The sequence below is a fragment of the Lynx rufus genome, unplaced genomic scaffold, assembly GCF_022079265.1.
Source record: "Lynx rufus isolate CCGP_SWC_20201006 ecotype Redwood Valley unplaced genomic scaffold, mLynRuf1.p SCAF_6, whole genome shotgun sequence".
NCBI lineage: Eukaryota > Metazoa > Chordata > Mammalia > Carnivora > Felidae > Lynx > Lynx rufus.
In genome coordinates, this window is record NW_025814878.1 from 90128086 (window position 1) to 90154651 (window position 26566).

The 26566-nt window shown below is 35.7% G+C and overlaps 1 protein-coding gene across 2 annotated transcripts in view; it reads left to right on the plus strand.

The window, feature by feature from the left end:
- Window positions 1–26566, plus strand: part of KHDRBS2 (KH RNA binding domain containing, signal transduction associated 2) — a 577798-nt gene that overhangs the window by 296484 nt on the left and 254748 nt on the right. The window lies entirely within an intron of this gene.

Here is a 26566-nt window from a genome sequence, read left to right on the forward strand (position 1 = left end):
GTTTGACAGTATCCTCAGTATATCACATGCCACACACCAGTTCATGGTTATGAAGAATAAGACAATTAACATAATTATATATATATAATTGAAGTTTTATACTTTTCTCTTGTGTCTTAATCACTTGGTAGTTGACATGTATTCTTGGCAATTTTTAATTAATAGAGAAAGCAGGTGTAATGGGACAGGAGAGATTAAATATGTAATATTTGTAACAAGACAATGATGTTATTTGAAAATATCAAATGCATTCTTATCTGACATTATGCCAGGTGCTGACTCATTAAAAACACCATGTCAAATAATCAATATTAATAGAGCCAGACATTTGTTGACCTCAAACAAAAATTGGGAAAATAAACTCATTGCGCTCTATGAGAACACCAGAGAGCATTCATTTAGTAAGGCAGCAAATTCAGGGTTGCACATTGGATAGAATTCTCTACTGATTTTCTAAGAAATAGAGGAAGGTTAAATGAATGAAGCTTTTATAAAGGTTGACAATTTAGCATTCTAGGAAGAGGTCATTCAAATAGAAATCTTGGCATCGGCTTAGAGCTGGGAATAGGATAATTGGAAGAGAATGCTGAGTAAAGTTTTCTGGAGTGCCTGGGCAGAAGTCTTTGGCAGAGGAAGAAGACAGTAGCTAAGATTAATCTGTTCAATGAAGGAACACTGTAGATTTCTAAAGTAAGCAATAAATTCAGAGGAAATGGTGGGTAAGATCCATTGATTGGCAGTGATTTTGAGAATGGGAAAAGAGAAGAAGAAAAACAGAATTTCAGAATGTAAAAACATCAATATCTAACCACATAATGTATTTATATGCTCAGTTTAAAAATTTCTTTCAAGACAAGGTTATAGAATAATCCCATACCACTCTGATTGTTCCCTAACTGTATATGCACACAGCATTTCTGCACAATTTATTATCTGGTGCTTATCAAAACACCTTCCTAAACAGATCCCATATTTCATAATCATAAGGATGCTATATTCTCTCTTCCATTTGCCTCCAAACTAAATGCCTAGCTGTTGGGTACACGACTTTCCTATATTTAGCTCAGATCAGACCTCTAGTGATATAGGTGGTGTAGGAAAAGGCTAAGACTACCTATATTACTAACTCATTTCATGCCTATAGACAGATAATTTAAATTCTCATAGCTTCAGCTTATTCATCTTTAAAAAGAAGATAGGGGCACCTGGGTGGCTCAGTCGGTTGGGCGTCCAACTTCAGCTCAGGTCATGATCTCACCATCCGTGGGTTTGAGACCTGCATCGGGATCTATGCTGACAGCTCAGAGCCTGGAGCCTGCTTAGGATTCTGTGTCTCCCTCTCTCTCTGCCCCTACCCCGCTCAAGCTCTGTCTCTGTCTCTGTCTCTCTCAAAAATAAATAAACATTAAAAAAATAATAAAAAAGTAAAAAATAAAAAAAAGATAATTATAAGTGATTGACCTCTATCACAGTTTTTATGAATATTAAATAGGGTAATGCATATGAAAGGACAGAAAATTATCAAGCACTATATAAATGGATGTTTTCAATCTGTTGTATTGTACTAGGTAGAAGCTTGGGATAACTTTTTGAACTTATATGTAGAAATTTGAAGTTATATGTAGAAATTTGATGAAATATGTAAGATGAAATGCTATTTCGTTGCTACATATATATAGGTCCTAAGTTGTAGACTAGGTTATAACCCTATTTTACTATAAAAGCCAGTATTACATCTCACTTACCTTTTCAACCTTGTGATACCTGTAATCATTTCATTTGTAACTTATCCACTGAAATATATACTCCATGAGGGCAGGGCTGGTAGTGTCTGTCTTGTATTCCCATCATTCAGCATTGTGCATGGCACAACAATTATTTGTTTGAGAGTCTGACTGATGGAATGGCTGATTAATAGGCACCAGCAGTGATGCAGATATAAATAGCTATTTAGGTCAGGTTGGGGGAATAGTACCTCACAATTAAGATTCTCTCTCTGTACACATCCAGATGAAGACCAAAAATCTCACATTGGCTAGCGTGACCTGTTCCTGCCTGTCTCTGGGATTTTATCTCTGCCTGTCCAGCTGCTCACTTTCTGTGCTCCAGATATGCTGGCTTCTGTTCATCCTGTATTCCAGGCTCTCCAGGGTCACTCCTCACTAAGGCCTTTCAAGATTCTTCTCCAGAATACTGACACGCTGTCATTCAGATCTCAGCTCACAAGTTAGCAATGCAGGAAATTCTTTCCTGACCACACGGTCCAAAGTAACCTCTCTACATTTGGACAGTCCTATTATATTTTGTTCACAATACCACTGGCTGCCTGATTTAACAGTGCAATTCACTGTTTTGTTATGTTTTAGCTCTCTTTGCCTACTTATTTTCCTCATAGCTCTTATAAACTATTATACATATATATAATACATATATATATACACACACACACATATATATTACTTATTTGTTTATTATTGGTTTTCCTGCTAAAATATAAATGTCATTAGGGCAGATATTGTCTAGTTTCACTGCTTTATTCTCTTATTTTGAACAATGCCAGGCATGTGGAAAGTAAATAAATATTTTTTAGAGGTGCCTGGGTGGCTCAGTGGGCTAATAAGCATCTTGGTTTCTGCTCAGGTCATGATCTCAAGGTTCGTGAGTTCAAGCCCCACATCGGTCTCTGTGCTGACAGTGTGATTCTCTCTCTCCCTCTCTCTGCCCCCCCCACTTGTGCTGTCTCTGTCTTTTTCAAAAATAAATGAATAAACTTAAATTTTTGTTTTATTTTATTTTTATTTTTAATATAATTTATTGACAACTTGGTTTTCATACAACACCCAGTGCTCACCCCAACAAATGCCCTCCTCAATGCCCATCACCCACTTTCCCCTCTTCCCCACCCCCCATCAACATTCAGTTTATTCTCAGTATCCAAGGGTCTTTTATGGTTTGCCTCCCTCCCTCTCTGTAGCTTTTTTCCCCCTTCCACTCCCCCATGGTCTTCTGTTAAGTTTCTCAAGATCCACCTATGAGTGAAAATATATGGTATCTGTCTTTCTCTGACTGACTTATTTCATTTAGCATAACAACAATAGCCAAAGTATGGAAAGAGCCTAAATGTCTATCAACTGACGAATGGATAAAGAAGATGTGGTTTATATATATAATAGAATACTACTTGGCAATAAAAAAAACAATTTTAATACATAAATATTTTTATAAGGGTGAATGGGTGAATAAATGATGGAATGAATAAGCTTTTAAAAAATAAATAACCTGGGGCTCCTGGGTGACTCAGTGGGTTAAGTGTCTGACTTCAGGTCACGTCATGATCTCACAGGTTGTGGGTTCAAGCCCCACATCGGGCCCTGTGCTGACAGCTCAGAGCCTGGAGCCTGCTTCAGATTCTGTGTCTCCCTCTCTCTCTGCCCCTCCCCAACTCATGCTCTGTCTCTATCTCTCAAAAATAAACATTAAAAATTTTTTTTTAAATAAATAACTCTTCTGATATCTCTCAATGTTGTATTAGCAGATTTTACAATCAGTGAAAGTCCTTCTACTTGATAAATTTTTCCCATTTGCCTTGTTTGCCTTAGCACCAGGCAAAGGATGGCAACTGTCTACTTCATCCTTCACCATAACCAGAGGAAGCAAACATAAACAACCAGTTCTTTTGTTATTATAAAAAATTACTTGGTGATCCAAGTTTCTTTTGACATTGATATTAAAGTCTACAGAAATGCTAACATATCAGGACATTAAAATTTACCAACATAGGAGGTGAAGAATTATAGCCAGTCAGAGGCATGCTAGAACTACCTAGAAAGCTAATGTAGACTAAGATACTCGAGTCCCACTGCCATCTAATTCCTCTATGAAATGGAGTGTCTTTCCATGGTCAGAGTTTTTATATTCCTCCCCCACCCCAACATTTCTTTTCTTTTTTTTTTTATTTTGAGAGAGAGAGAGAGAGAGAGAGAGAGAGAGAGAGATGGAATGAGTAGAGGAGGGGCAGAGAGAGAGGGAGAGAGAATCTCAAGCAGATTCCACGCTCATTGCAGAGCCTGACGCAAGGCTCGATCGCACGACCCTGAGATCATGACCTGAGCCAAAATCAGGAGTCAAACACTCAACTGACTGAGCCACCCAGGTACCCCCCACCCCAACATTTACCCAGTGTGCCCTATATCCAGAGGTTGTAATTGTCCAAGACTGCTGACTTGAGAACATACAACTCCTCATGAAATGTCTGCATGTTGTAAGATGTTGTAAAGCAACAGAGTTTTAGTACTTTAAATGAATTGTTAAAAGGCAAAATAATTATTATTACCTTGGGAGAAAATTTCTAACTTGTTGATTTCCATCTAGTTACTAGTCTTATCAAAACAAGTTGAGAGGCAGGTCAATAAAACATCAATAAATTGCATTTTCCTAATTTTAAGTCTCTAATACTTTGAGCAGATACTCTATTAAACTTTTCATCTATTGCTAATTTTTCTTACAAATACAGATTAGGCAAATTAAATTGATTGACAAATAGTGACAAAAAGCATATAAAATCCTAAACTAATATATGTTTCAATAATGTTAATGCCCTTCTCTTCCCTTATAGTGTATAAAGGGGTAAACAAATATTGTCCTTATTAGTAGTAGTAGTAGTAGTAGTACTTTCTTTTATGTTCAGGCACTAAGACTGCCACGTATGGTTGTGCCTTGCCCAGTGCTAGGGGACAACATTTACATTGTAGTTTGCGAATGAGACCCCCTGTTATCCTTGAATTCAACTTCCCTTTTTCCAACCCTAGTCATCAGATTTCCTTAAAATAATGATGCTGTATTCCATTTTCCTAAATCAGTTAAATCACCTTCAAATAAGTTGAATTAGGAAGTTTTACTTGTGCTTAATAATCAACTTGTGATTGAAGCATAGTACATTGTCTCATAATTAGAATTTATGAAGTTTCAGCAAATTCTGCTCATTGAATGTGAGTTCATTCATTCATATTTTGTTTTTTGGGGTTTTTTTTTGATGTTTATTTATTTTGAGAGAAAGAGAGAGAAAGAACACACCAGAGCTGGAGAGGGGCAGTGAGAGAGGGAAAGAGAGAAAATCCCAAGCAGGCTCTGCACTGACAGCATTGAGCCCAACGTGGGGCTTGAACTCATGACCCGTGAGACCATGACCTGAGCCAAAGTTGGAAGCTCAACTGATCAAGCTACCCAGGTGCCCCCATTCTTTCATAGAAAAGATGAAAGGATGGGTTTCCACACAAACAGGAAATTAGATTTGTGTCACAGGTAACAAAGAGATTACTTTGTTACCAGCTCAAGAGTTAGTTGTTGACAGAATTAAGAGATCACCATATTCATTTCTACCAAGCCTGGTCATGGCCTCAGAATCTTTCTCAGTGCAGTATGCTAAACATCACTATAATATTAACAGAGGTGACAGAATTTGAAAAGTATTTGTCATACCTGGAATATGCCTTTAATGATCATTATTAGAAATTTGTATCATTTAAAGAAAAAGCATTATACATACATATATATATGCACATATATATATAAAGATAGATAGAATAGACTACAACATAGACTGCATTATATTGTACATTAGTAAAGAATAGAATATATTAAAACAATTCAACATAGAAAAAAATGCATCATTCCAGGTTATTTCTTTCCTGCATCAGATTGGATGTATGTCTTGGTGACAGTAGTGATTCTCAAAATGGGGCAATTATCATTTATGGTTTGAGATTAGAAACCTGTGTAGGAAACCTCTCAAGAATGTGACTATGGAGGAAAAGTAAATTCTTTCCATCTTTGTAGTAAAAGCGAAGAGAGGATATTCTTGCCTTCTCTTCCTCAAAAACTGTAATCCTAGCTCTGACATGGGAAAATGGCACTGATTGCTTAATATTAACAATCATACAGGAAAGCAAATAAAAGGAAAATAGAAAAGAAAAGAAAAGCAGGGCATTTTTCAATCTAGGAGATAGAATATCTAAAACTTTCATGCATTGAAAAAAATTTTATAAAATTTTGAAAGATTATAAACCTAAGAATGTGTCCCTGAAATGCATGTTATAATTTGATAAAAAGTGGCAATTTGGTCAGTCTTTTATACAAGTAAATATGTAGGGAAAATGATGCATTAAGTAAAAACCCACCAGTCAACAAAAGTACCGTTGGTAGTTGGCAAGACCTATAGACAAGGTGGGGGATGGCAGCTACATTTTGCCTGGCTGATGACAGCAGTTCAGCTTGTATAGCAACAACATCCTATAGGCAAGATAATGATCAGTAAGGGAATAAAAAAATAAAATTCAATGCAGAGAAGGAAACAGATACCTGGGTATAATTTCTTCATTGTTGTGGTGGTTGTTAAAATGTTGTCAAGAGGTTCCTCAAATTACTCTCTTCAAAACCAGTTAATTCTCTTTTCTCTCTCATAATAGTGTGGCAACTGATAGCACTAAGCACAAAGCCACATGTATTTATGTAATTATTATTTGCTCAGAAATTGTAATGCCCCTGATTTCGAATCCGAGAGACCACCAAGGAGCTGATACTGATGCAAACGCACGAGGGTTTATTTGCAAGCTCGAGCTTGGGCCCAAGTATACCCGATACAGGGGAGCAGGGACTTGGACCCCTAGGTTAAAAGGCATAGCAGTTTTATAGGGGCAAGTGGCCAATGAGATTGTAACACACACAGAAAGTTGCATAGTCATGCCAGTCCACACGCAGGTGGCCAATTGAATTACAATTTACCCTATAGTAACTGTTTGAACTAGCCTATCACTCTGGTCAGAATTGGCGTGCAAGTTTGGCAGGCAAAAGGCAGGGTTTAAGAATTGGCGCACAAGTTTGGCGGGCAAAAGGTGGGGTTTACATTCTTTGGCGGTTAGGGGTTCCGCATTCCTATTAGAGCCGGTTTCCAGTAAGGGTGTGCTCAGCGGCTTGACTAGGGTGGGGAAGTGTCTTAAGCAATAAGCAGGTCATGTGGGGGTTATACATGAGATGGTGGGTGTAGCACAAACTGGAGTTAGTCTTGCTCTGCTTGTCCAGGGGTAGGGGATTTTTGTTAAATTCCTTGGATCCCACAAAATGTTTCCTGTATTGCTGTAGTACTAGGATCATATTCTGATTATATTTGGAGAAATTTATAATCATCTAACATTAAGTATTTCTCCTTATCTGGTAAGTTGTAATAGATAATACAGACCTATGACTTAGAAAATAATTAAAATTATTACTTGTTCTTAGAACAGAACTAATAATTTTTATTATGTAATTATAACATTAATTATAATAACATATAATTAATAAGAATAACATTGTAATAACACAGTTTATTATTGTTGTTGCTGAAACCAGGGCCACTTTACTATTGCTAATTGATTGGCATAAACTGAAAGACAGATAAAAAGAAGGGTGGGTAATTATTTGAGTTTGATTTTCCACAAACCCTAATACAAGTATCTTCTTACTCTTCATAATACAAATAATCAAATGTTCACTTTATGAATCTAGGGTCAGGATGTGATCATCTCCTTTCTATCTTAAGAAACAATTTGTCATTAATTATTTCTGGTCTCATTTGATGTCAGGGATCTGAATTCTCCAAACCCATTCTTTTTAGTTTTTATTATTTTTTAAATGCCCTGCATTCTTCTGTTGTTTCTATCACCACCTTAGTTTCAACTTGATGATTTACTTCTTCCCCATTAACTGACATTAAATCACAATAATTGCTTTTGCAATTCCAAGTTTAGTCATTAACATGAAGGCTTAGCAACATTCCTAAGGTTATTTGTGTTATTAAAGATATGTGATTCCTAAGGATACAGGTTTAATCTCCAAGGCAAAAAATCTTTACCTCTTAACTTCATCTGATTCTTATTAGTATAAGGAAATTTGTAGAGGATCAAATAAAAATTTTATATTATATTCAGAACATTTACTGAATGTTAATCCTACATTTGTACACAGGTACATAACAAACATATGCCAACACTGACCTGCAAATACTTTTAGAGATGGCAGCAACTTTAAAAGACTCGTGACTATTGAAGAATTTGGTACAAAAAAAAGAATCCAGGGAGAAAAGTAGCTCAAAAATCAGAATCTGTTAAATAAAGTATATAATTTTTAGCTGAAGAGTATAAATAAGTAATATCAATGGTCTAATCGATGCAAGGCAGAAGGTTTGTTTAAATACAATTCAACAAATATTTTTGAACGTCAAATATATGCTAGGTATGATTCTAGGAATTTGTCTCACATCGGTCACTGCCCCTGTGGAATTTATGGAAGCTATTTTCAAGATTTAAAAGATAAATATTATGGAGACGTATTTAAGAGAGAATGGAAAATGGGAGACCAGATTGGATAATAAGGACAATATGGACAGTAGTAATGACAGACCAGGCAATGTTGATCAAAAAGAAAGTGTTAATTCTAGAGTCAAGAAAAAATGAGAATTGTTTCCTAGGAGGGGTTCAAGATAACAGTGTAGGAAGATCCTGAGCTCACAGTCTCCTGTGGACACAACAGATTTATCACGACATATGGAATAATTTACTCAGAAAAATATCTGAAACCTGGATGACTGATGCCTCCACAACAAAGGACAAAAGGGTGGTGTCAAAATGGATAGGAGAGGCAGAGACACAGTCTTGCCAGGAAAAATCGCACTCTAGGCATAACAATCCACAATTAGGAGAGATCTCAAAAATGCAGACATTTTCCTTGAGAAATGAAGGTCTGTGCTCCACGTCAAGCACTCCCACCCCTAGATTTTGTTTAGGACAGATGAGCCCCCCAAAACCTACAGGCAGTTGTCCAAGAAAGCAATAGAACTGTAGGAAATGGAGAACCCACTCTTAAAGGGCTCACACATAGAATGACTCATCCCAGGACTTAGCATAAAAATGCAAACTGGATAAGCACTTGGACATGTGTGAAGGACAACTACTTACTAATCTTGGGGTGTCTGCTGAGGAAGCAGGAGCTTGTTGGAACTCTCTCTGGGACAGAGACACTAGCATATGCCATTTTTGTGATCTCATGCTAACTTGCTAATGCTGGCACTGGCAGGCACCATTTTGGAACTTTCCTCTAGCCTGTTACTGCTGTGAGATATGGTTCTTGGAAAAGATAAACAAAAGTGACAAACTTTTAGTTACACTCACCAGTAAAAATAGAGAGGACTCAAATAAAATCAGATGTGAAAATTACAACTTTATCACAGAAATACAAAGAATCATAAGAAACTACTACAATTATATGCCAACCAATCAGACAAATAGATAAATTCGTAGAAACACACAATCCTCCCAGACTGAACCATGAAGTAACAAAAAATATGAGTAGGCCAATTTCTAACAAAGAGATAAAATCTGATAAAAAATTTCTCAACAAACAAAAGTCCCAAGATCAGACAGTTGCACTGATGAATTCTACCCAACATTCAAAGATTGAATATTTATCTTCCTCAAATTCTTCCAAAGAATTGAGGAGAAAACAATGCCTCTAAATCCAATTTTTGAGGCCAGCGTTACTCTGATACCAAACTAGACAAGGACACACACACACACACACACACACACACACACACACACAGAAGAAGAATAAAGAAAGAAAATTACAGGCCAGTATCCCCGATGAACATAGATGTAAAAATCCTCAACAAAATATTAGCAAACCTAATTCAGCAGTACAGTAAAGGGATCATACACCATGATCAAAGGGGATTTATTCTAGGGATGCAAGGATGGTTTGACATCTGTAAATCAATCAGTGTGATATTTCATGTTAACAACAAAAAAGGATAAAAATCATATGACAATCTCAGTAGATGCAGAAAGAGAATTTGACAAAATTCAATATCCATTTATGATAAAAACTCTTAACAAATGGGTATAGAGGCAAACTTCCTAAACATAATATAGGCCATATATGACATATCCACAGCTAACATCATACTCTGGTGAAAAACTGACCGTTTTTCCTTGAACATGAGGAATAAGATAAGGATGCCTGTTCTTGCCACTTTTATTCAACATAGTATTGGAAGACCTAGCCACAGGAATAAGACAGGAAAGTGAAATAAAAGTCATTCAGAGCAGAAAGGAAAGGAAAAACTCACTATTTGCAAATGACATGGTACTGTATATAGACAACCCTAAAGTTTTCACCAAAAAAAAAAATGTTAGAACTAATAAATGAATTCAGCAAAGTTGTAGGATAAAAAACCAATATACACTAATAATAAGCTATTATATAATTACATGTATATAGTTATAAATATAATATATATAATAGTGTATATGTATAATATATATTTATAATAGTGTATATAATTATATATACTAATAACAAGCTATAAGAAAGAGAAATTACGAAAGCAAGTCTATTGACAGTTGCATTATAAAGAATAAGTACCTAAGAATAAATTTAACCAAGGAGGTGAAATATCTGTACTGAAAACTCTAGGACACAGATGAGATAAATTGAAGACATAATAAATGGAAAGATATTCTGTGCTCATATATTGGAAGAATTAATATTGTTAAAATGTTCATACTACCTAAAGCAATCTACAAATTCAATGCAATCTCTGTCAAAATTCCAATTGCATTTTTCACAGAAGTCGAAAAAAGAATTTTAAAATTTGTATGGAGCTGCAGAAGATTCCAATACCCAAAGCAATCTTGAAAAAGAATAACAAAGCTAGAGGTATCACACTCCCTGATTTCAAACTATACTACAAAGCTATAGTAATCAAAACAGTATGGTATTGGCATAAAAACAGATAGATAAGTGGAATAGAATTGAGATTCCTGAAAAACAAACAAACCACAAACATATGAACAATTAATTTACAACGAAGGAGCCAAGAACATCAAATGGTGAAAGGGCAATCTCTTTAATAAATGGGGCTGGGAAAACTGGACAGTTATATGCAAAAGAATGAAATTTGGCCACTGTCTTACATCATATTCAAAAATTAACTCAAAATGGATTAAAGACTTGAATGTAAGACCAATATACATAAATTCCTAGAAGAAGTGGTAAGCTTCTTGACATCAGTCTAAGCAACATGTTTGTGTATCTGACTCCAAAGGCAAGGCAAACAGATGTAAAAGTAAATGAATGGCACTATTTCAAACTAAAAAACTTATGCACAGCAAAGGAAACTATCAAAATGAAAAAGCAAAATGAAAAGACAACCTATTAAATGGGAGAAAATATTTGCAAGTCATATATCTTATAAGGAACTGATCTCCAAAGTATATGAGGAACTCATATAACTCAACAACAAAAAACAAACAAACAACCATATCGAAAAATGGACAGAGGATCCGAATAGACATTTTTCCAAAGAAGACATACAGATAGTCAACAGGCACATTAAAAGATGTTAAACATCACTAATTGTTAGGAAATTCAAATTAAAACCATAATGAGATACAACCTCACACCTGTTAGAATGACTTATCAAACAGACAAGAAATAACAACTTTTGGAGAGGATGTGGAGAACAGAGAACCTTCATGCACTGTTAGTGGGAATGTAAATTAGTATAGTCCATATGGAAAACAGTATGGAGATTTCTGAAAATATTAAGAACAGATCTACCATATGATGCTGTTATTCCACTTCTGAGAATTTATCTAAAGAATGTGAAAATACTAATTGGAAGAGATATATGCATCTCTATGTTTATTGCAGCATTATTTACAATAGCCAAGACACAGAAACAACTGCAGTGTTCATTCATGAATGAATGGATAAAGGGAATGTATTATATTTATATATAATGGAGTACTACTCAGCTATAAAGAAGGATGAAATTTTGCGTTTTGCAACAACCTGGGTGGACCTGGAGTGTATGGTGTTAGCTGAAATAAGTCACATGGAAAAAGACAAATACCAGAGGATTTCACTCATATGTGGAATCTGGAAAACAAAACAGATAAGCAAACAAAACAATACAAAAACTCACAGATAGAACAGATTGTTACCAGAGTGGAAGGATGTTGTTAGGTGGGAAAAATGTGTGAAGGGGGCCAATTGTATGGTGATGGTTGGTAATTACACCTGTGGTAGTGATCACTTTGCAGTATATACATTTATCAAATTACAGTGTTGTATACCTGAAACTTATACAATGTTATATTCCAGTTGATCTCAATTTTTAAAAAAAAGGAAAATCAATTGCATACAAGGAATACTACCATACAGACAAGAGTCGGTTATTCAGTGAGACCAAGAGAGTCCAAAAGAGAGAATTGGGACAGGGGTCTGAGGTGAAGGGTGTATGAAGAAAGAGAAGAGCGTGTTTTCATCAGTTTCTTGAAGGTGTTGGTGACCCACAGTTAAAGAGTCTATTTCGTAATGAATATTTTTTAAATGCAACAAGAAAAAAGTAGAGAATAGCATATTCTAAAACTTATAGTTTTTGCAAAATCATGTATTTCTGAAATTATCTTCAACTTCTGTTCTAGCAATTAGTTTTTACTTCTCAAATAGCTTATTTTGCAGCTACATAAGATACAATGTAAGCTTATTTTGAATTACTCTTCTTTGATTAACTGATCTCATTTCATGTTCAGCAAACTGCAATGGAAATATATTGATTCCCGTTGAGAATATTCGAACTAGATATCCAGGGAACTTGGAAGAATCCTTACTCTTCTAAGAAATATATCTTTTATATCATCTCTAATCTTTGTTTTTTGTCCTTTCTCTGTCTGTTGCACCCAATTTCTCTACATAGTGTATGTGAAGATGCATATACAGGTGACCCTTGTACAATGTGGGGGAGGGGTGTCATCTCCACCCATGTAGTTGAAATTTTGTGTATAATTTTTAACTCCCCCAAACTTAATTACTAGCATCCTACTGTTGACCAGAAACCTTACTGATAACATAGTCAATTAACACATATTTTGTATGTTTTATTTGCTATATACTGTACTCTTACAATAAAGTAAGCCAGAGAAGAGAAAAAGTTATTAAGAAAATCACAATCATAATGTAAGAAATTACATTACATTTATATGTATTGTATTAACCAAAAAACAACAAAAAAAAATATATAAGTGGACCTGTGCAGTTCAAACTCATGTTGTTCAAGGGTCACTGTACAACTCCTTAAAGGACAAATAGAAGTGGGTTACTGGATGTTCTGTCCTCAGTATTGTACAAATAGGAATTGGTTTTATTTTTCTGTAAGTACGTCATTTCTTATTCATTACCAACAGTTGGAGCAAATCACAGCTTTCCACTCATCCTCCTATAAAAAGAGTTTCAACTTGGGGCTTCTGGGTGGCTCAGGTGGTTGAGCAGCCCACTTCGGCTCAGGTCATGATCTCGCAGTTCATGGCTTCCAGCCCTGCGTCGGCTCTGTGCTGACAGCTCAGAGCCTGGAGCCTGCTTCGGATTGTGTCTCTCTCTCTGCCCCTCCCCTGCTCATGCTCTGTCTCTCTCTGTCTCAAAAATAAATATAAGCATTAAAAAAAATAAGAGTCTTAATTTATACAATTTTAAGTCCAGTTCTAATTTATGATTTCAATTTCAAGTCCAGTTCAAACCTCCACTCCTCCCTGAATTTACAGTTTGGGAGTAGCAGTGGGAAGGGAGGCATGGTCTATTCGTTTATCTCCTCCCACTTTCTCCATGCTCCAACTTCTAGTGCTCCTAGAGCTCCGTGAATGGTCTTGGGGATGAGGTAGGAAGTGATAGGAAATTAGAGCAAGATGGGCTATAAAACTGGTCCTGTGGTAATTTGGTTGGTTTGGTTGGTTTGAGTTATTTGTTATTTTCCTCTGATGAGATTTATGGATGATAGACTAGTATTGTTGCCATTCCTCAAATAACTTGCCTTCTTCTTTTCAGCTGAGCATGTCTGGGAAGAGCACAGGGATCTGATGTGCAGTCCTTTTCTCTCAGAGGTGTCTTGATGCTATTCTACCATCTTCTTGCTTCCGAGGTTGCCTGTGAGCTTTGTCCTGTGTACCTAATATCTTCATTCTCTCTGAGAACTTGAAGGGTTATTGTACCTTGTCCTTGGGGTTGAAGAATTTTATCAGAATATGCTGAAGCTGGCTCTTTTCTCATCATCTAGGCCTGGAAATCAGTAAGCTCTTTCATTTGATAGTGGCATTAGGTCTTCCTTTCAGGGAAATTATCTCCCTAGTATTTGTATATTTTCTTTTCTCTACATTTTTCCTTCTTATTCCTTGGTAATTCCTACACCTTATGGCAAGTCTCCTGAATCTTTTTCTTTTTTTTCTTTTCAGTTGTCTTTTGCTATCAATTTGCATCCTCTTCTCATTTTGTTCATGTGTCCATATGGTCTTCTAAGCCACAAATTTAGGATTTAGCAATGATGGTGCTGTCTTCCATTCCCTTGAATTGTTTACATGGAATCATGCAGATATTGTGCTTACTTTTTTTGTTTTGTTTTGTATCTTTAGAAAATACTGTAACTGTATTGGCTTAGGTATTTCTTCTGTTCTTCTGTCTAGGTTTGTTTCTGTCCTCTCCAGCAGCTTTGTTTCACTGGACAGGTTTTCTGACTGCTCTTACTCTCTCCAGATGCTCTTTCCATTTTTTTTCTTTCTTTCTATCTTGATGTAGGCCTGTTTTTTAGATTACTGTTAGTAATCACCAGTCCTCCAAAGCATTAGAAAGTACATCAGTCTTCCCCATTTGGACCAAAAATGTAGAACTAGGCAGGCCATCAAAAACTTGGTGAGAACTTGAAAAATACCTTTGTGTTCTCCAGTCTCTTTTGACCTTCCCAGACTCGAGGGCTCATTCATTCTGGTTCTTCTTAGCCACTTGCTGGCAGGGAGAATAGGCCTACTCAAAGCAAGTCTGTGCGGCAACTTTATACTCAGATACAGTATATATCTTTGCAAGCCAAATTCTTTCTCAAATATTCACTCTACCATTACCATTCTGGGGTTTTCCAGCCCTGGATTTCATGTACTCACTCAACCCACACCCACAATCAAGGCCTATGCCAGGCAGTTTTCTTACGTAGGTCTCTCAGAGAACTCAGAGCCTATCATGCACATGAGCTTCTGAGGGTCTCAGCCTTTATTTCAGCCAAAATATGCTAGTATGTTACAGTGGGTAAAGAAAGAGAAAGGCTCTGCATTTAGGTCACTATCTTCTCAGGATTACTAAGGTCTTCCACAGTTAGTTTAATGAGTTCTTTTTATATTTAGTATGTGGAAGAAATAATCCAATGTAACTTTATAGGTGCCAGACATTGGAGTTTGAACTCTGTATATCATGTGACAGTTCCAAGGTGAGTATTTTGTTTTGTAATGAACCAGAAATTACGTATTTAAAATACAATACGATAATATATTCCACAAGAGAAAAAGCAGAGTATTCAATGAACATGTACCCCTATAAAGACCAGATACACAGTCATTTCCATATGCATTATACAGATGTTGTCAAGTTAATGTGCACAAATACTAGTGAAGTCCTTTCCTTAATGGTGGAAATATTAAGATAAACCTTTTTGGGAATTCAGAGTATTCACTTAAGTGATAAATGTGTCAGTAACTATTCTTATTTGCCATTAATAGTCAATTATGAGTGTAATATTCATTTTACTATGGTTTTCGATAGAAAAAATAAAATGCTAATAGCTTATTTCTACTCTCTTTGTGTATATCTTTTACCAGAGATTTTTCTTTTGGGAAGAAACAGTGGCATTTGTTTAGAATCTATGACCTGCTAGGCATTCTGGTGGGTAGCTTATCAACATTACCTTTTGTGATCCTCATATAAGCCTAAGGGTGTATAATGCTTATGAGGAGGTTGAGCCTGAGCAAGATTGTGTAGCTGCATAAATAGCCTGAGTAGCATGGCATAATGAAACCCCCCTGACTTTAAAGCCCTAATTTTCTCACAACAGCACATTGTTTTCCACATTAGACAATAAAAGAATAGAATGTTTAAGATTTGATCCAGTAGACCTCTGCATTTAATTACAAAGCTATTAATTGGCAACAAACTACACTTGAATAAAACACAGAAAATATCACCTTTGCATAGTTCCATTTGGTTTTTACCATTGGGTGTTTTGAGCTTCGAAGTCTGTGTGTGTGTGTGTGTGTGTGTGTAAAATAATCACTTATGGTATTTCTATTTATAGAACCAACCATTGTTATTAATATTATATAACTATGGAAACTTGTCCCTTTTTAGGGCAAATTGCTTTGGAGATTCTTAAAAATCTCCAAAAGAGCAGTGTACTCTTAGATTGCTGCCATTTTCCAGATGCCCTTCATTTCTTTACTTTTTTTCACTTTCTCTATTCTGAAATTATAACAAGAATAATAGAATCTTAGAATCTATTTTGTTTCAACCACATCTTTGATCCCAGAGTCCACATTCTCCAACTAGTATTTATCTTTGTTTAGATCAAAATAAATTTTGAGCATACAGATTCCTATAATAATTTTACCCAACCTTATCATTCCTATTAGCAAGGGCACATTGAAGGTGATAGCAAACACCTCGTGGTATTAGCCCACTTCCCAGGGTGAGTTCCATTTTATGTTCTCTTCCCTTCTTAGTACTAATTTATGTTTCATTTGAGAAGTTTGAGAAGCTTTAAAAAGACATGTTATAAGCAAGAGTAGATTTCAGAATCAGAGTAAGATTCTTTTAAAAGTGAAAGGAGGACCGCCCATAAATAGAAGTAGCCAACTACTCTCCTTAAACCCATTTTTAAGCTACAGGTAGGACAAGGGTTTAGCTAAAATTAGTCTGCATGAAAAGTACAGACATTATCTTATTCCAAACACATTTTTATTTTTTTAATTTATTTTTTATTGAAATTCCAGTTAGTTAACATATAGTGTAATATGAGTTTCAGGTATACAGAATAGTGATTCAACACTTCAGTACAACACCCAGTGCTCATCACAAGCGCCCTCCTTAATCCCCATCACCTATTTCACCTAACCTCTTACCCACCTCCCCTCTGGGAACCATCAGTTTGTTCTCTATAGTTAAAAGTCTGTTTTTTGGTGAGCCTTTCTCTTTTTTACCCCTATGATCATTTGTTTTGTTTCTTAAATTCCGCACGTGAGTGAATCATATGGTATTTGTCTTTCTCTGATTTATTTCACTCAGCATAATATTCTCTAGCTCCATGTCATTGCAAATGGCAAGATTTCATTTTTTTTATGGCTGAGTAAATATTCCATTGTAAATATATACCATTTCTTCAGCATCCATTCATCAGTCAATGGACACTTGGGCTCTTCCCAATTTGGAAAGAGCTATTTGGCTATTGTTTTTAGTGCTGCTATAAACAACACGGTACATGTATCCCTTTGAATTAGTAGTTTTGTATTCTTTGGGTAAATACCTACTAGTGCAATTGCTGTATCATAGAGTAGTTCTATTTTTAACTTTTTGAGGAACCTCCATACTGGCAAACATATTTTTAAATATGAAACACACCTACTGTCTAAGAAATAAATAAAAGACCATGTATAAGAAATATGATTTACTTAAAAAATATACTGAATTATTAGAATTAATAATTAGCTAGTAAGTGCACAAGTTTCTGATATAAAGAGGGTAACTCTTTCTCTAGAACCTAGATGCCCTAACCAAAATAGGGCAAAACACAGGTCATGCCTATAAGAATGATAATGTCAACCTTGGGTCCTATGAGTAAATAGTCAACTTCAACTTCTATGAGCAGAGATAATCTTTTTTTCCAAAAATTCTTCATTTAGATACTCTGCTACCCTGGAATTAAATCCAACCTAGAAAGCATTTTCTATGTTAAAGCTTTTATCCCCACACCTATATATTCATTTAATTCATTTCACATTCATTTAATTGTAGAGCTGGAAAGAATTTTTAGTTCAGGGCAATTAATAGTTTCCAAAGCAATTTAAATTTTAATGGTTAGGAAGAAAATAATTGAAAATACTTCGTTTTGTTTTTTTTTTTTTGCCAATCCCCTAAAAAAATTTCAGAGCCATGGGTTTCCAAAGAGGGTAGTTTGAAAACTACTGGTGGAATCTGACCCTCATTTTACCAGTGAAGATACTAAAGGTGAGCATGGTTACCTGAGCTGTCCAAGGTCAGGCAGCAAAAGATGAATGGGTCAGATGCCTTCTTGTCAGGAAAACTATCAAAACATGAAGGCCCAATTGCTAAAGATCTCTCGTGTTCTATCGGAGAGGATAAAACAAGTCACTTGCAGATGGCGATGGTTTAAGTTAGCATTAGGTTTCTCTGTATTTGAAGCATCCTATATGCCTATTTCTTATCACACAGACAACTCTGACTTATTTTCTTTCAGTAAGTGTTTGCCAATATTATTTTTAGTGGCAAAGCAGGCACAGCTTTCCCTTCTCATTCTTAGATGCTCATTAATTCAGTAATATCTTCATAAGTCTCTTCTACCTGGTAACTTCTTCCTTGGTTCTACTTTCTTATTTTCATGGCACAAATGCATTGTCCTTGGTGAAAAGTACTTTGCAGTTGTTTTAAACATAGGTCACGAATGTGTGACAGAGCTTTTATGGTAGGAGTAGGAACATTAAAATAACATATTTTGAAATTATACATTGCCAGGCACTCTAAGGAATACTCTTTCATCTAACAGCAAGCTGATGCCTCCTTACATTATAATCTGGTCATTCTCACAGTTAGCAGTAATGGTTAATAATGCAACATATTAAGATATATTTAGAAAGTAGACTGCAAAAGGAAAAAAAAAGGATTGACACAATAATGAACGTATAATAATGGTTATTCTCAGGAATAAAAACAAAATACCATTTGAAATGCCCACTTTGGAGTTTCAGGGTCGTCTCGCCTGGGTAACGATGTTATAGGTTTAACCAGTATTCCATACACTATGGAGAGAGTGGTTCTATTTCAGTGAGACCCTTCTGGTTAAAGTGAAAAGTGATTCACTCAGATTAGGTCAAATTAGCATGAATGGAGGGAAGGGCATAATAATAAAATGGTATATTTTTTTATTTTATATTAATAGTTATAATTATTATATTATATAGTTATACACACACAAAAACACATATGGAGAGAGAGAGAGAAAATGAGACATGCAGACAGCCTAGGGGCAGATTCTCATGGAAATCTTAAGAGTAGGAAAGATAGTAATAAAAGGTTTTACAAAGAACTACAGCCTGGGTGTCCCAGGCACAGTAGGGTCTCTTGAGAAGTATCTTCAACATTAAATGGTCCACTTCTCTGTGTGTCTGTTCATTTCTCAACTTCTTCTCATCTGTCTTCTTTACCTACCATCCTTCTGTCACTTTCCTGTACATCAGTCATGCTTTGTGACTCTTCCAAACTTTGTTTTGCCATCAGAGCCTCACTCCCTCTCACTTCAGGCCCTTGAGATCTCTCCTTTGGGCTAAAGCTCCCACTGCTGCTTTTTTGTTCTATCTTCTTGTATTGATCTGTGATTACAGATTCAAGGCAAACAGCTTGGAAAATTGGCTTAAATATCAAAAAACTTTTCAAATAAATGTAAATCTTCTCTGCCCCAAATTTCACGGATATAGTGTCATCATCAAGTATTAATTTCTTCACTTTTTTCCTTTCTTTGTTCTTTCCTTTCTTTCTTCATTTTCTTTTGTTTTGTTTTCTTAAATTTCAATGGAGGCATTTATCTATTTCTTGTAAACACTGGGAAAGAAATTCTACTCTAGTCTAATAATTCAAACATAGCATAATATTATAATTTTAACTTCATATGTGTTGCTACATTTGTATGACTTTATCTGAACTGGCTAATTTTGTTTTTTAAATTTTAAAAGAGCATGAATCATATTTTCCTTTAAAATGTATTCCAGCTAAAAATACGTAATGTTTGGGCACCTGGGTGGCTCAGTTGGTTGAGCATCCAATTTCAGCTCAGGTCATGATCTCAGTTGGTGAGTTCAAGTCCCACATTGGGCTCTGTGCTGACAGCTCGGAGCCTGGAGCCTACTTCAGATTCTGTGTCTCCCTCTCTGTCTGCCTCTCCCCTGCTTGTGCTCTCTCTCTCTCTCTCTCTTTCTCTCTCTCCCCTCTCAAAAATAAACATTTAAAAAAATGTTAATGTTTACAGATCTTAGTTCATAACACTATCCCATCCATTTAATAAATATGTATTAGGAATTGTTTGATAAATTGCCCAAATAAGTTTTTAATGGTTGATATTTAGAAATTAGAAATATAGGGATGAATAAATATCTGATGATGCTACTATTCAGGGAGGTATTTCCTTTAAATATAGGATAGGGAGAGGCAAGAAAAAATGAAATATCACCTTATTCTAATGGTTTCATGGACTCTAAATCCACCTTTCAAAAAGATGAAGTCAGGGTTAGAGTGGTTATGAGGTACTCATGCAGCTAGGGACAGCATTAAGAATTTGGAGGGGAAAAAAAGATAAATATGTGAGGTGATGGATGTGTTAATTAACTTGTTAGGGGAGGATCTTTTCACAATGTATACATACCACATTATAGCCTTTAAATATCTTACAATTTTATAATATAGAGTATACCACAATAAAGCTGGAAAAAATAAAGTAAACTTTATGTTATTCATAAGACAAAAAAAAATACAAAAACCAGACAGAGAATTGGACTATCACATCATGTGATATCAAACAGACTTTGGCTTCTTACCACACTGTGTCACGCTTAATTTCTCCCACCATATAGATCCCTGATCACTCTGAGATCACTTCAGAATCAGATGAAACCTCCAGATACTCTGCCCAGAAAAATGTGCAGGTACATTAATATGTTACACAAAAGTCCAGGGGGATTCATATTCCTGGATCCAAGATTAAGAGCCTTGCATTAGAAGCATCAAACTTTAGTATGGGAGAAGGAAATACAAAAATGCATGACTGACACTGTATTAAAATGCTAAATTTATTCTATATTAGAAAATTAAATGATCTATATTGAAAAGCACAGGTCATTTTGCCTCAAACTACCTGAAGATAATTATAATAGAAAAGTAGGTTTTCTTACAGTTATCGTCTTAAATGAATGAATTTTTTATCTTATGATGAGGTAATTTCATCACCAAACTGTAATTCATTACTTTTCTCACTTCCAAATTTCATTTTAAGCAGGATACAAGTACCATATCAATTATAGTACATTAGAATATATTTCATCTAGAGATTTCTTCCTCCAAATATCAATCATAAGATTTGTCTGATTGAGCAGGAAAAGGATTCTATATAGGCTGAAAAAATATGAAGCTTTACTTTCTACTGCCAACTGACCCTACACTTCTAAAATCAAGAAGTGGAACTCACTATAAAAAATAGACGGAAGTTTGAAGAAACTTGACTGTGGGTTATTTATTCCATTTTAGATTAATTTATTGGAGTCATTCAGATTTCCACTTCCAGTTGAAGTGATTCACTAAATATTATCCATCAAAATATCAGTAGCCCCATGGCTCTCTACTCTCCCGTACAAGAAAATGCCTTAATATTATCTACTCTAGAAAATCTTTACCATAAACCAGAATACCCTTATCTGTAAATTGTAACTATTATTCCTTTCTGATTTGGGGGGAATAAAATTAATTGTGGAATATTATCATGGAAGAAATAATTTTTCATATTGGTGACCCAGGTGACTGTTTTTAGATAACAGATTTTCCACTACCCCATGTCCAACTGATCTGGAAAATACCAATCCTCCCTCACCTTGTGTTCTCCATTAGCACACATTGGACATGCGGTTAAAGGGGAAAAAGTAACTGCAGGAAATAATTTTAATCTGAAAACTAAACATCTCCCCAAATCCCTCTTGACTTTTATTATCTGAGTTTAAATAATCAGAGCTTGAGAAAGATCAGAAAGTCTAATGTCCTTCTGTCCTCCTCCCAGGCCTGGTTCTGGGCCATACCTGCAACAGTTCGGAATCTGGACCCTCTTGCCTCTTTTCAAGTCCTTCAGGCTTTCACACCCATAAGCGCTATGACTGATATTGGGAGCAGGTATTTAGAGTGCCCTGAAACTGGTTGCTGCTACATAGCAAACCCTTGCCAAGGGGTATAGAAAAACCCTGTGAGCCCCTATCATTTTCTTTCAGCATTTCCCCTTTATTTGTTCCATCTCAGTTCTATTAAGTCAATGGCAGAACCCTTTTCCAAACAGCAACAAAATTTAGCTAACCCTCCTCTTCATCCAAGTGCTAGGACTAATAAATCCTCCAAAATATACATCGATATTCACGAATGACATCTATAATTCAATATACAGTGAAACATTAAAATATCTCAATATTTCTAGGTATCCAGATGTTTCCCCATTTGCTGAACAAAATGTACACATATTTGACTAAAGACTTTTTTTATCCTGTTGACAGACACTATTTTTGTCTAAACACCTGTGTGGAAATCTGCTTAAGTGGTTTTCTTTTGAAGCACATTCCTGCCACTGCTGTTTGGCTCATTCATCTGTTATTTATGTTACAACTCGAATGTCAGAAACACTTGAAAGCTTGACTAAGACAATGATTTCTTAATTTCTTTTCAGATAACTCCATGCCTTAAAATCATATTGACCAATTAAATTCCTCAGAAGTTATTTTTTAAAAAATTCAAAAATCCAATCACAGCAAGTAATGATAGTCTGTTAATTTTAAGGAGGAAAAAAAAGTTTATCTTATAGAAATAGTTCATCCTTTTTCAGAAATTTTAATTTGATCAGTATGCTAGTGCAGAGCTAATATGCTGGAAAGAAGTATGAATTGACAGTGAAGGTGCTATTTGCCCACCCTTCTATCCTCTTTTCTCCTTGAAGCCCAGCCTTCTGAAGTAAAAAATCAGAGCTAGGAGGGCCTGGGTGGCTCATTCGGTTAAGCATCAGACTCTTGGTTTCAGCTCAGGATATGATCTCATGGTTCGTGGGTTTGAGCCCCACATCACCTGCTTGGGATTCTCTCACTCTCCTTCTCTCTCTGTCCCTCCCATGCTCGCTCTCTCTCTTTCTCTCTCTCTCTCTCTCTCTCTCTCTCTCTCTCTCTTTGTCTCTCTCTCTTTCAAAATAAATAAACTTTAAAAAGAAAAAAAACATCAGAACTAGATTATACTTTACAAGCCCATGCTGCCTGAAATTACTGCATACACTGTTGGCCTCAATGAATATTGATTGATGGAAGTGGCCTCTTCGCAACGTGAAAAGGTTAAAAATGTTTAACTGAGTTTTTACACTTGCCAGAAAATTTTCTACAACAATATATGTATATGATATTTTGGGGTTTCTAAAGAGCAACATGATTCCTCCGTAGCACCACCATAGCATCAATTTTGTTACAATGAACCATAAATGATAGTCCTTTTAGCTTCATTCTTGAGTTTTATTCCACATAAATGTAAGAGGTAATGGACTGCAGTACAAGGGAGTTTGATACTTTGTATTGCAGTATATTCAGAAGGAAGGAGTACATTTATGTGTCTATAGTCTATCTTTAGATATCACTACATTTCATAAAGTCAGCTGGAAAGCAGAATTAAAATTGGCCATCCACAGGGCACAATATGAGATTCTTAACAGGTGTATTAATTTATGGAAAAGCCTATATAGTTAGGTATAAAGGAAGAAATAAAATTTCCTCAGGCTTACTTTTTTACAATATTGCTAAGATTATCATTCCAGTATAGATCACAGGTGTGGTTATCAAGAAGAGACCTTTTACTTGGATTTATCTGGGCCCATATACAGACTTTCACATCAAAATGTGGAGGAGGAGGGGGGACCTGTAAGATTCTGCAGGTTCTGTGCCCCAGTCAAACTGAATTAGGGAACTTTCTTAATTTAGAACGAGTTAGAACATCATTTCCCAAAATATTCTGTGGAGCATTCATTCTACACTGTGGTCTGTGGGAAAAGAAAAAGTTAGAGGGTCCCTATGGTCAATTAAATTTAGAAAATGTTCCTGTCTGTATTACCTTTTTAGAGATTCATAACCTCGATTACCATTTTAAAGGCTCTGAGTGGTCCTGAAGTAAAGAAGTGGAACTAACTTAAAATAATGGCGTTTACCTCATCCTAAATTTTCTGTATCCTCGGGTGTTCTCTTAGATTACTAAAATGCCATTGTTCATCTTCTCATAACATATCACGTAAATCTAAATGCCATAAATTTATAATAACCTTAAACCATAGCTTCACCTCATGTTCCAGACGTAGTCTTACAGAGCCAAATTGACACAGAATAGTATCTGCTTGCACCAATGCCCTGTCCCGTCATGTTTACGGGCCATGTTTTATGTCACTAATAAATAGTAACCAACGTAAGTAATATTTGGTAATTAACAAGTCTGCTGTTATCTTTGTGAGAAATAAGAACAGAATGATTAACGGGCTTAACTTGAGTCGTTTCTCTTTAATCATATCTGGTTCCAGAAGAACAGACTTAAGCCACACATTTCATATTACATCTAACATGTAAATTAGTTTCCCTTTTGATAAGCTGAAAATTTGGCCTTCAGAGTCAATTTTCCATATAAAACGTGGGTGGAATATAGGTTGCACATCTGATTTGTATAAAATTTTACTGTCACAGCCTGAGAGTTACCTGGCCTAAATAACTGGCATTACTATCTTTTTTTTGTCACAAACAATTATATGGTGATGGACGCTAACTAAACTTTTAGTGGTGATCTTTGAAGTGCATACAGATGTTGAATTATAATGTTGTAACCTGTAACTTACATCACTTCTTAAACCAATTTTATCTCAATAGCAAAAAAAAATGAGTCATCCTTATAAGAAGGGAATCAGTTTTTAATTAAAAGGAGATTTTGAAGCAAAAAAGAACAAGAAAAGACAATCAATAACGAAAACCATAATTTTTGGTATACATCCTCCAAATGTATTTATCACAATTTACTGATTGTTCTCTAACCATAAAAAGAGACCCACAAATTTTAAGTCATGCTGGGAAATTTAGTGGTTCTTGCACAACATAGTAGCCATACATTTTATATTAATTGAAAGGTAAAATTCACATGCAAATGTAGATGAACAGACACCTTTGTGAAACCTTGATGCTGCCCACAAAACACAAGAAAACAAAACGAACAAAAAGACCTCCCAGTGTCTGCAGCCCATGGTTTGGGAATGACTGCAACAAAGCAGAGAACTGGGGGCCACACACGTTATTTTATCTATGTTAGAACAGTTTCCTGAGAATACTCTTGGATATACCCACAGTCACAGCCTTACCTCAAGCCAATGGTAAGATGGTAACATTTCCTTTTACCAAGACAGGCATCCGAAGGAGACTATTTTTACTACCATTTATCACCCCTACCAGTTCTGTAAATCAGTGATAACCAAAACTATCTCTGTGTCAGTCAGTCCAAAGACTAGCTCTTTTCAACTAAACTGTAAACTTTCAAAGCATATGGTTATACATTTGATTGGCAACACAATAAGACCTGCCCTTCAGATTCTGCCAGAGATTACAAACTCAAATGCTCAGCTGCCCAATTCCTATCAAAGCTTACTTGTGAGACATAATGTTTGCTGAAGATTGCCTATAAGATATGTGTGCCTTTAGATCATAAATAAATGTATGAATTACATTTCCTAGGGTATTTTCCATAGATCAGAGGGCCTAGGAGATACTTGTCAAAGAAGAACACACACACACACATACACACACACACACACACACACACACACACACACACACACATTTCTGCATGATCACATTGCCCTACAGACTGACATTTTCTAAGATAGCCCTATAAAAGGTGCTATTGTTTTTATTCCATGGCATTCACATAGTTTATTTTCAACATAGTAGCCAGAATGATCCATTTTAAACCAAATCAGATAATATTAATCCTGTGCTCAAAGCCCTCTGGCTCTGAGGCCTTCTACTTCATGCTGAATAGGACTGAAAGAATTGATGGTGACCTTCAAGACCCTGCATGAGTTGCTTGCCCGTAGTTTCTCTTCAATCTCAGGTTCTGTGAGTTTCCTTTGTGCCTTCTGCTTCAGTCACTCTAACTTTTTCACCTAACCTTGAGCAAGTCAGCCTTGTTCCTACTTTAGGGCCTGTAAACAGGCTTTTCCTGTGTGGGAAACCCATTCCCCTTGATTCAATGTTGTAGATTTCCTCATCTTTTGCAAATCTTTGTTCAAATGTCATTTTTTTTCCCCAAAGAGTCCTTCCCAAAGCCCTACTTGAAACTTCATCTTGCTTCCCCTGACAGCACTCCTGATTTCCCTTACCCTGCTGTATTTCTTGGCCTATCTTTTTATATAGCACTCATCACCTTCTAAACTACCACATAATTTGCTTAATTAGTGGGTCTCTTGTTTGCTGTCTGTCTCTCTCTACTACAATATGAGATCCAGTGATTTCTGGTTTGTTTATTGACTATCACCAAAGCTAAGAAAAATGCCTGGCTCATAGTAAGCACTCAGTAGATAATTGTTGGATGAATCAATGAATGAAAGCTTATTGTAGGTCTGTTGTCCCAGCAT